General features: G+C 38.3%; 1 pseudogene; it reads right to left on the bottom strand.

The window, feature by feature from the left end:
• Positions 1-5,735: 5,735 nt before the first annotated feature.
• The window catches only part of LOC114890342, a 7,111-nt pseudogene continuing 355 nt past the window's right edge, over positions 5,736-12,491 (bottom strand).

Raw genomic sequence — 12,491 nt, 5'->3', positions numbered from 1 at the left:
ATAATCAGGCTCCCTGACTTCAGACTGTACTACAAAGTTACAGTAATCAAGACAGTATGGTACTGGCACAAAAAAAGAAATATAGATCAATGGAACAGGATAGAAAGCCCAGAGATAAACCCACGCACATATGGTCACCTTATCTTTGATAAAGGAGGCAGGAATGTACAGTGGAGAAGGGACAGCCTCTTCAATAAGTGGTGGTGGGAAAACTGGACAGGTACATGTAAAAGTATGAGATTAGATCACTCCCTAACACCATACACAAAAATAAGCTCAAAATGGATTAAAGACCTAAATGTAAGGCCAGAAACTATCAAACTCTTAGAGGAAAACATAGGCAGAACACTCTATGACATAAATCACAGCAAGATCCTTTTTGACCCACCTCCTAGAGAAATGGAAATAAAAACAAAAATAAACAAATGGGACCTAATGAAACTTCAAAGCTTTTGCACAGCAAAGGAAACCATAAACAGGACCAAAAGACAACCCTCAGAATGGGAGAAAATATTTGCAAATGAAGCAACTGACAAAGGATTAATTTCCAAAATTTACAAGCAGCTCATGCAGCTCAATAACAAAAAACAAACAACCCAATCCAAAAATGGGCAGAAGACCTAAACAGACATTTCTCCAAAGAAGATATACAGACTGCCAACAAACACCTGAAAGAATGCTCAACATCATTAATCATTAGGGAAATGCAAATCAAAACTACAATGAGATATCATCTCACACCAGTCAGAATGGCCATCATCAAAAAATCTACAAACAGCAAATGCTGGAGAGGGTGTGGAGAAAAGGGAACACTCCTGCACTGCTGGTGGGAATGTGAATTGGTACAGCCACTGTAGAGAACAGTATGGAGGTTCCTTAAAAAACTACAAATAGAACTACCATATGACCCAGCAATCCCACTACTGGGCATATACCCTGAGAAAACCATAATTCAAAAAGAGTCGTGTACCAAAATGTTCATTGCAGCTCTATTTACAATAGCCCGGAGATGGAAACAACCTAAGTGCCCATCATCGGATGAATGGATAAAGAAGATGTGGCACATATATACAATGGAATATTACTCAGCCATAAAAAGAAACGAAATTGAGCTATTTGTAATGAGGTGGATAGACGTAGAGTCTGTCATACAGGGTGGAGTAAGTCAGAAAGAGAAAGACAAATACCGTATGCTAACACATATATATGGAATTTAAGAAAAAAAAATGTCATGAAGAACCTAGGGGTAAGACAGGAATAAAGACACAGACCTACTGGAGAACAGACTTGAGGATATGGGGAGGGGGAAGGGTGAGCTGTGACAAAGCGAGAGAGAGACATGGACATATACACACTACCAAAAGTAAGGTAGATAGCTAGTGGGAAGCAGCTGCATAGCACAGGGATATCAGCTCGGTGCTTTGTGACTGCCTGGAGGGGTGGGATAGAGAGGGTGGGAGGGAGGGAGACGCAAGAGGGAAGAGATATGGGAACATATGTATATGTATAACTGATTCACTTTGTTATAAAGCAGAAACTAACACACCTTGTAAAGCAATTATACCCCAATAAAGATGTTAAAAAAAAAGTAATCTGAGTATTGAAAAAATAATTATGAGTAAATATGTTCACTGTAGCATTTTTTCATAATATTAAAAACCAAGAGCAGTCTTTGTGTCAGTATTTAGGAAATGACTAAGTAAAGTATTAGGGAGTGTTTTGTATTTAAAAAGGATTTTTTCAAAAATGATTTGGTCACATAGGAAAGTAACTTTAGTGGTAGGATTATAGGATTATTATTTTTAAATTTTCTGGGTTTTCAAATTTTCTAAGCATTTTAGTAAACATTTATTGCTTTTCATTTAAATTGCTTCATATTTTTTCCTTTACTGTTTACGATAAATTCACTTAAATTGTTTCTTAGAGCAGGCACCCATTTGAGTTGGTTTGCCAAATTCAGAGTATTAAAATGTGTTATCTAAAACATGCACTTATCTATCACTGTTAGTTGAAAATTGTATAAAATATCTTGCTGAATCAGTGAAATATGTATGTTATTTTAGGGAAGACTCTTAGTATAATCTTGTATAATCTTTGGTCTTAATTCTCCAAGATTATAACTAGTTTCTGGGTGATTATATCATTCGCTATTTACATTTTATTTATGGCACAAATTTCTATTTTAAACCAATCAATCAATTTATTTAGGTGTTTTCCTCACCTTCCCTGCCCTCAGAACACTCTAAATCATCAAAATTGTTTCATATATATTTATTATAATTTAGTGGAAAAGACAAGTAAGTGTGCGGAACATACCTTAGGAAGATTTGCTAGCAAGGTAAGTATATTAAGCTGGGAGATGGGGGCAAAGTGCTCTCCAAGGAGGTGACATTGGAGCAGAGACCTGAATGGAGTAAGGCAGCATCCTCTTACCTTGGAGGCATATCCTTTCCAGCCATCTCTCCTATTGAATGCTGACTCATCCTTTCCGCTTAATTAAATGCCACTTCCTTTAGAAGCATTCTTCTCTTCCTTTCTGACAACATGAAAGACACATTAATTATTTCTTGCTTTACTTTCTCAGGGCTGATTGCTTTTACCTCCACTTCAGTACTTACTCTTCCTGATATTACAGAAAGACTATCACAACTTGGAATCTGCCCAAAGAAAGGCATTTTCTCACCAGGATTAGCCAGTCTTACTCATCTGTGTGTGGCACTCAGTGCCTAGCACTAGTTTTGTATTTAGGAGGTGCTGGTTGAAGGTTTGTTTACTTGAATTTTAATTAAATGTATCTCCTATCCTCGCTGAAAATGCAGATCAGGAACATTCTAACTAACTCTGCTTTTCAGGTCATGAAAACAATGCAACCACTGAGTATCTAGAAAGATTGATGGCATTTCAATGTCTTCCATTGTTTGAAAAATTGTCTGGAGAAATGAGCCGGTATTTCCCAGCCCACAGCCCACTCTAAACTCCTTGAACTGTTCCACTAAAGAGAGTAATTTAGAATGTGTTTAATTAAAGCTTTTCTCCCTCCTTGAATACAAAAATGTGATTACCTAACTCATTACCTATGGAGAGGAGACTGTAGGAAGTAATATTCTGGTAGGGTGGGATAGCTTATGAGCATATTCTGATAAGGGATCTTGGTGAAAGAGAGAACATACATTTATAGTCTTTGTACACCCTTTAAAATATTTCTAACTGAGAGTCTGTTGCCTTGCACACAGATGCCTTTCCCTATCATCCGCAGAACGGTTTTTATTTATGTATTTGTTTCTTTTCCCAGGCATCTCAAGCCTGTGTTAATTAGCAACAACAGGGGCACATAGGAGGAACATAAGCCATTTGCTTGTGAACAAGTTATAAGAATTGCAGTGGAAATTGATTTGTACAGAATATACACCTCCAGCCTGAATACTCTTTAATATATTTATCTTGTTTTAATTAGTTGGCTCTTTTTCTTCCTCCCTCTTCCCTCTACATTACTTCACAAGGCACTGAACTCCGATCACTATTTTTGTTGCTCTCAGCTCCCAGCAGAACCCTCCTTATGAAAAGGTGTAGTGAACAATTATTTCATCTGATGTGACTTAAGAGGGTCTGGGAAGCCGCTTCATTCCCCTACAATTTTCCCACCTTTTCACTTTTAATTACCAACCCCGAATAAGAGATAAAAATTTTCATTCCATAGTTAATGATGATTTAAATACTTTAAGAGACTTTGTGGGAAAAAATGACTTAAATTCCTGTTACTTTCTTTCTTTCCTCTCTCTCTCACGTCCTTTCTTCATCTTTTTTTCCCCTGTTCTTTCTTTTGTAAGAATTTAGAGAATGCTAATCTGTGTCCTGTTCTGTGATAGTCACTGAGGACAATACGATTAATCTGAATCAGTCTCCATGCTCAAAGACCCCAAAGAAGAGTTGGCAGGATATCTGTGCCAACAAAACGCTGCAGTTCAGACTGGTGACTGATACACTAGAGGACTATGCAGACTGCTATGGGAAAGGAGAGGGCAAGGTCGCTGATCTCTAAGGAGCAATGGTAGAGAAGGAGCCCAGAAGATGAGTCTATGGAACACTAACTTCCCCAATTTTACGGTTTTCCCACTTTCTAAAAAGTGCCCCTCTCTACAAGCTCTATCATGCTCGTGAGATACAGAAGAATACTACTATTTGCCTTCTGTAATTGCACAATACCCAAACCTTCAGTTTGTTGAGTCCAAAATGTGATCCCCTACGTTTTGGCCCCAGCAAATGATACTGTTCCTTTAACTTGAATTGATTGATGTGTTGGCATAAATGTGGATGGATATCTCTTTAATTCTCTGATTTGCCAATATCAAGTGCATACCCACCACATGCGTGGGTAAACGTTATAATATTTTAAAATACATGTAAGAGAAATTATTTAAATGCTTAACTCTTTGCATTTTTCCAAAACTCTGAAAGGCAGGCTTGATTATGTCTTATTTCAAATATGAATGGGTGAAAGAGTAAACTAGCTCTCCACAAAATTCAAACATCAATTCAGTCATTAGTCTCAACAATTTATTTATTCTTCTTTATTTCTCTAATGTTCTTATCTTAGAAAATGGATTGGTTTTGATTTAATCTTATTTTCCTTCTCTGGCTCACCCTCTGTTGGAAGTTCCCATAATCCTAAAATGATGAAAACTCTGGGCAGCCACAGCTTTACCTGTGTCAATCCCCGAATTACAAATAACGCGTCCTCTAATAATTGCAAAACACTTGCACAAACGAAATCAATTATTTCATACTTTAAGAGTTTCTCAAGATGGTAAAGTAACGAAATACAAGGGTTTAACATTTTCAATTAAAAAACCAAATATTTACCCGATGATTCCTCTAGGCTAAGCATGTGCTAGCACTGAGCACATGGAGACAAACGAGTGAGGCACTATTCCCGCCCTGATGGAGGACCGTGCAGTTGGGGAGAAAGGTACAAAGGCAGTAACATAAGACCTAGGAACATTTAAGGCACAGGGCGATTGGTGGCATCAGGCACAAAATCTAGCTTGGGGTGTTCTGGGAAGTTCTCTCGGGGAGGTGCCAAAAGATGAGCCATTGCATCTAGGCAAAGAGGCCAGAAGAACATCCCAGGCAGAAAAGGCCACCTTAGCTAAGGCACAGAGGAGATAAGACAAGGCATGAGTCGAAAGGCTTCAACAAACCTGAAGTCATTATCACATGAAATGTGAGCAGAGACAATGGGAAAGCTGGAGAGATAGGCCAGAATGGGGTCATAGAAACCTCGGTAAAGTGTTTCTACTTTCAGAGTGCAGTTATGGACAGATGGAGCATTCTGGTTGCCACTGGCAGAAGATTTGGGAAGGCAAAACTAGCAACAGGAAAACCAGCTATTGGTGATGAGACATCATGATGGTTAGAATTAAGATAATGAATTCTTAGGGCCTTCTAGAAAACAGATGCCCAGGTGGATGGGGTCGGGGTGGGAATTGTGTCTGGAGGATTGAGGGTCCCTTCCCTCCAAGCTGGACGTGAGGTTCTGCTCTGCTTCACTTTCCTCCTATAGGGTCTCAGTCCCTTCTGCGCTCTGGACCAGGGGATCCCCAAACTTTACTGCCTCCAAACCGGAGGAGGGAGTCAGGTCAGAGAGAGCAGTGGATAGGGAGCCTGGGAGAGTTAGGGAGCATGGGGTGGGGTCCACAGTGCAAGGAGGCGGTGGCAGGTGGCAGCCACCTGGGCAGTCAGTTCCTGGCAGTGATGACCACAGAGAGAGCCATGCCCCCAAGGGCAACAGCATTCTCCCCAAAAAGCCTCTTCCATGGGATGGACCAGGTCCCCTTGGCAGGATACTTGGTAGTCAGCTGTGTGGGGTTGCCCAGCATTTCTGGGTATAGGGTGGTCTCTGTGCTCTGCTGGTTGGTGTGCTTCCTCACTAGCTTTGAGAGCTTGGTGTGGATGGTCTTGTTGGAAGATTCCAGCTTCAGGGCTGCCCTCAGGAAGAGGATGGCCTTGCTGTACTCACCTTGCTGGGCTTGCAGAAGAGTGCCTTGATGTCGCCTGGCAGGTGCTGGAGCAGGAAGCTGCAGGTGCACAGGACTGCACAGTGGTCCAACTTCGGCTGCAAGGCTACCAGGTTGTTCAGACACTTCTAGAAATTTCTAAGAAAAAAGAAATTTCAATTAGGAAAATGAACAATGGACTTATGTAGGTAATTTATAAAAAAAAGGATATTGAATGCAAGTTAAAAACAAAATGAGATACTACTACAAACCCTCCCCAATGGCTAAAATGAGAAAGTCTGACCATATCAGGTGTTGGCAAGGACATGAAGTAAATGAAACACTCATATACTGCTGGGTAGAATACAAATCAGTACAACCACTTTAATAAAAGATTTGGTTACATATGGAAGTTGAAGACCCATATACCCTATGATCCAGCAAATCCACTCTTAGGTTTATATCGAACAGAAATGTCTGTAAATGCATCACAAGACATAGGAATGCTTTTAGAAGCATTAGAATCAGAAACAGCCTCAAATCAGAAATGACCCAAATATCCGCCAACAATAGATTGGATGAGCAATTGGTGATATATTAGTAAAATGGAATAACATTGAGCAGTAAAGATAAACAAATCACAGCTACGTGCAACAACATGGATAAAACTCATAGAATGTTGACTGAATGAAGCCAACATAAAAGCCAACGTGCACTCTGATCCCATTTACACAAAATTAAAATCCCAGCAACACTGTAGTGTTTAGAGATGTATATTTAGGAGTTAAAATGTAAAGAAAAGCAAGGGTGTGGATTGTAACTGAGAAGGGGCAGCTAGGGTTTTTGTAAACGTGTTGCTCATGTTTTATTTCCTGAGCTGAGAGTTACGTGAGTGCTCATTTTATTATAAGGCATTAAGCTGTACCCTTGTGTTTTATATGCTTTTTCTGTATATTCATCATATTTTACAATAGAGATAAAAAGCTGAAAAGCAAAAAAGGGACAAAATAAGTAACTTACTTCCCCAGAGAGGAACTTAGGAGGTAAATTTAGAAGAAAACATGAACATCTTTTAACATGGAAGATTCTGCTAGAAAGCTAGGATTTAATTTTTATAGGTAACCAATTTTAAACATACAGGTTTTTGGAATTTTTTTCCTGAAAAATAAAACAAAATAATTTTTTTGAGTTGCAGAATTTTTTCTCTTACCAAAATGTTTTAATAAATAGGAAAAATAAGTGTAGAAAGAAATACTTCACATCTGATTAACTTTAAATTTATAAATAAATAAATGGAGGAAAGTATATTCTTCTTCAGTTTGACTATTTCCCAAATACCTAATTAGTATCACCAGTGAGACAGCAGAAAGAAAACTTAGGAGAACAGGTAGAATGATATAAACCATAGCAACAAACTATTCACCAAAACTATGTTCTCCATATCCATGAAAACTGAGGCCTCAAAATGATTTAGTATTTTCTATGATCCAGAGAGCATGAACCATGCTATTTATGAAAAGTGAGGTAGAAGTTAATTGCAGAGATATGTATCTTATTTTTCTTTTTTAAAAAAATATTAAGTACATTTTGGAGGCCAAGCTAAAGGATGTGTATATAAGAATAAGTAATTCAGAGTCATAAATCTATGGCCATGTTACTCCAAAAATTTTCTGTCAAGAGTAGAGTCTCAGTAAAAGAAATACCCCAGGTTGTTCAAGCTCACATTTTCTTGGTAAATTAGTTTTTTGTTTATATTCAGGGGTATTTTTTTAGGTAGTTTCTTATAAGTTTGTTTCTGTGCACTTTTTTTTTTCTTTTTAATCAACTGCAGGAAATATGGGCAGAGTGCATTTCCAGCAGATGTCAGTGTTGGTGTTTGATGTGATCTAGGAAGTCCTCCAAACCTGGGGCCTGACCTTGAAGATGAAGAGAGTACTGTGCAGCTCCTCAGTTCTTGTGAAGAGCCGAAAGGTATTCTGGAGAATTCTGCTCTTTTGTGGGATATTTTGTGGGAAGTATGTTGCTGTAGGTTAGGAAATAGATATTGAATTCAACAATATTCTTCCATCTCTTTGAGATTTAACCTGTTTTAGTTATACATAAATTATATGTATTTATTCTTTTTCTTGCTCCAAAAAGTATATTCACTATCTATTCTTCTCTCTGAATTCCTTCCCAGAAGGATGATTTTTTTTTTTTTTTGGCTTGAAGAATTTCAATGTGTTTATATTAGAAAAATCTATCTAGCACTTACCAGGTACCAAAGAAATAGAACAGCCTAGCTGCCTTAAAGAAAGTCTTGTAATTATGGGGTTAAGTTCTATCACAAGGTTTGAACAAGCTACTAAGCACAGAAGACAGGGCAACAGATACTATCTGGAGGAAGTCAGGGAGGCTTCATTGAGGAAGGAATTTGGAGCCTTGAAGGATGAACATGAGCCTTCAAGGGAAAGGTTTTCGGAGAATAAATAACATGCAAAACGTTAATGAATGTTGGTCATGCATATGATTTCAATACTAGTGATTTTAGAGCATAGTCTTGATTCTTTGAGGACTATGTGAAGTATATTCAAGTAGTTAAGAATAGTTTGGGGCTAGAGGCCATTCTAATAAGTGATTAAGAACACAAACTTAAGAGTTTAGAGTCTACCTAGATTCAAATCCTTGCTTTTCAATTATTAGATTATAATTTAGGGAAAAATGTTAATATTCTTTTGAATCAGTTTTGTCACCTGAAAATGAGTTAATGATACCGACACTTCACTGAATTGTTAAGAATATTTAGTGAAATATAAAGTACATAGTACAGTATGTGGCACATAGTAAGTGCTCAAAATGTTAGCTATGATTAGTAGCTCTTTTATCTCATTAGGAATTTGAGGAAATATACAAGAAAGTTGACACTGAGTAGAGGCACTCAGGCTTTCACTGGGAAAATAAGTGAACCAATCTTTTTTTGTTTGTTTGTTTACCAATAGGTCACCAGTGTTTGATATTTGTGCAGATTAACTTTGTCCTTTAGTATAGAGACCATATCAAAACAGGCATTTCAAGCAGTTGTCTGTTCTGCATGTCTTACTGTGTGGTTTTGGATCATATTTACATGTTATCAGTGAAGGACCAACTCAGGTTCAAGAGCACACCAAGAGAAAGGCAGACAAAGAGCAGAATGTGAGGAATCTCTCCAATGCAACAATAGTGCTCATGCAGGGAAAATCAGGGTTGTTGAGGATTTCGTCAATATGAGCCTGTAAGGCAACATCCCACTTGAAAAGGCTGATCACCCAGCAGTCTGTTTTCCCTCTTATCTTGTGAAGAAGACCGACTCCTTTCCTAAGTGAGAACAACTAAGAATGAAGTGCGGTTGAAGGACAGAACAGGAATCAGACCCTTAGCTCCCAAGTTGATTGACTCGGGGGCCTTCCTCACTGTGAGGAAGGTAAATGATGGGCTTATTAAAGTTGGGTTGACTCTGTGATTCATGTTTATATTTATTTCATTATGACTCAGAAAATAAAAGTAAGTGAAAGGGGAAAAGCAAGACTTAGAGAAGAAAATCAAATTCCACCCATAAGGATGAACAGAATTCCAGTGAATAAGCAAATATACCTTACATTGATTTTTTCCAGGCAACCAAGGTGAAAAGGTTGACCGAGCTGAATTACACACATGAAAAGAGAAACGCGTATAGACAACCTGATTCTAAAGTTTATTTGGAGAGGCAAAAGACTGAGAATAGCCAACACAATATTGAAGAAGAGCACAATTGAAGGACTAATACTACTCGACTTCAAGACTTACTATAAAGCTACAGTAAAAGAATAGACCTGTGGAACAGAATAGAACCCAGAAACAGACCCACATAAATACAGTCACCTGATCGTTGACAAAGAAGCAAAGGCAATACAATGGAGCAAAGATAGCCTCTTCAACAAGTGCTCCTGAAACAACTGGACATCAATATGCAAGAAGAGAAAGAAAGAAAAAAAGAATCTAGTCACAGACCTCACAACTCTCACAAAAATTAACTTAAAATGAATCATAGACAACTATAAAATGCGAAACTATAAACCTCCTAGAAGACAACATAGAAGAAAACCTAGATGACCCAGGGTATGGTGATGCCTTTTCAGATGTAACATCAAAGACACAATACATGAAAGAAATAATTGATAAGCTGGACTTCTCTAAAATTAAAAACTTCTGCTTAATGAAAGGCAATGCCAAGAAATAGAAAAGACAGGCCACAGACTGGAAGAAAATATTTGCAAAAGACACATCTTATAAAGGACTGCTATTCAAACTATACAAAGAATGCTTAAAACTCAACAATGGCAAGACAAACAACCCAATTAAAAAATCGGCTAAAGATCTTAACAAATGCCTCACTGAAGAAGATATATAGATAGCAAATAAATATACGAAAAAAGTGTTCCACATTATATGTCATCAGGGAAATGCAAATTAAGGCAACAGTGAGATAAACTACACACCTATTAGAATGTCCAAAATCCAGAACAATGACAACAGCAAATGCTGGTGAGTGTGTGGAGCAATGGGAACTCTCATCCATTGCTGGTGGGAATGCAAAATGGCACAGTCACTTTGGAAGACAGTTTGGTGGTTTCTTACAAAACTAAACATAGTCTTACCATACTTCTGCCTTTTCCATGTCATTCTCTTACCATATGACACACATGGAGACAATAAAAAGATTAGTGGTCGTCAGGGTAGGGGTGGGAAAGGATGAATAGGCAGAGCACAGAGGATTTTTTAAAGCAGTGAAAATACTCTGTATGATAGCATAATGATGGATATGTCATTATACATTCGTCCGAACCAAAAGAACATACAACTCTAAGAGTGAAACTCAAGTAAACTATGGACTTTTGGGTGATTATGATGTGTCAATGTAGGTTCATCTTTGGTAACAAATGTACCACTTTGGTGAATAATATTGAAAATGGAGGAAGCTGTGTATGGGTGGCGACAGAGGGTATATGAGAACCTCTGTATACTCCTCTCAATTTTTCTGTGAATCTAAAATTGCTCTTTAAAAAAAGAGAGAGGGCTTCTCTGGTGGCACAGTGGTTGAGAGTCCTCCTGCCAATGCAGCGGACATGGGTTCGTGCCCCGGTCCGGGAGGATCCCACATGCTGCGGAGCGGCTGGGCCCGTGAGCCATGGCCGCTGAGCCTGCGCGTCTGGAGCCTGTGCTCCGCAACGGGAGAGGCCACAACAGTGAGAGGCCCGCGTACTGCAAAAAAAAAAAAAAAAAAAAAAGAGAGAGAGAAACAAAGCAGTGACCTAAAGAAAGCCAAGGTTTTACAGAAGAGAAATTTTGTCAAATGAGATACTGTATAGGGAACAATGAGTTATGTAGAAATATTCCCAGGGACTTCCCTGGTGTCACACTGGATAAGAATTCGCCTGTCAATGCAGGGGACATGGGTTCGATCCCTGCTTCAGGAAGATCCCACATGCCACGGAGCAACTAAGCCCGTGTGCCACAACTACGGAGCCCGTGTGCCACCACTACTGAAGCCCGAATGACTAGAACCTGTGCTCTGCAAAAAGAGAAGCCACCGCAAGGAGAAGCCCGTGCACTGCAACTAAGAGTAACCCCCGCTTGCCTCAACTAGAGAAAGTCTGCGCTCAGCAGCGAGGACCCAATGCGGCCAAAAATAAATAAAATTAAATATTAAAAAAAAAAATTCCCAACAATCGTTTCACAGTTTTCCTACCTGTTAGCTTACTTTATGTGTATTTGGATAAGTAAGACGGTTCTGCAAAGTTTTAAATACACCTTTGAATTCTTTCCTTACGTTCAAATTCTAATTATTAACAATGAGAGTAATCTATCCTCTTTACCTCTCGTTTTTTTGGCTATGTACCATCTATCCACTATATGAGACTTTCACCATTCACCTTTCACCATTCCTTCACATTCAAAATGAAAATGTGGTTGGAATTTTAGGAGTCTAGTAATTTTCCAAGAGAAAATCATCTTTCCTTTGCCATGATAAGGTGAAAGATGTGAACACAAATAAGTTTCATTGGCCCTGGAAGGATTCAATCAACTCACACTGTTGAGAAGCACTGAAAATTAGCTATATACCTTTTGGTTTAAAATTTGAAATATGAATTAATGATTACTTGACATACGTAACTTGTTTGGTAGGTGAAATCATTCAACTTGGAGAATATAGAAAAATAGTAACAGAAGTTAAATTATTGGGAGCCTCAGTTCTGAAAATTGGTATAATTTGGGGATGGAAAATATGGGATTTACCTTGCCTTTCCTACCCTTGGCTCTGGGATCAAAGACCTGGGTAAAGATCCTGGCTTCTTTCGCCCAGGTACCACTAACCTTCTTCAAATAGCATATGTGCAAAAATATACCTCTATTTTTCCTACAAATTAACTTTCTTTATTCAAAGCCCTCAAAAAAGAAAGAAAGAAAGAAAGAAAGAAAGAAAGAAAGAAAGAAAGAAAGAAA

Source organism: Monodon monoceros, unplaced genomic scaffold (assembly GCF_005190385.1).
Source record: "Monodon monoceros isolate NGI ecotype Baffin Bay Population unplaced genomic scaffold, NGI_Narwhal_1 Super_Scaffold_11, whole genome shotgun sequence".
NCBI classification, from domain to species: Eukaryota; Metazoa; Chordata; class Mammalia; order Artiodactyla; family Monodontidae; genus Monodon; species Monodon monoceros.
The sequence above is the reverse complement of the archived record's forward strand: the minus strand, read 5'-3'. Positions and strand labels throughout refer to the sequence as shown.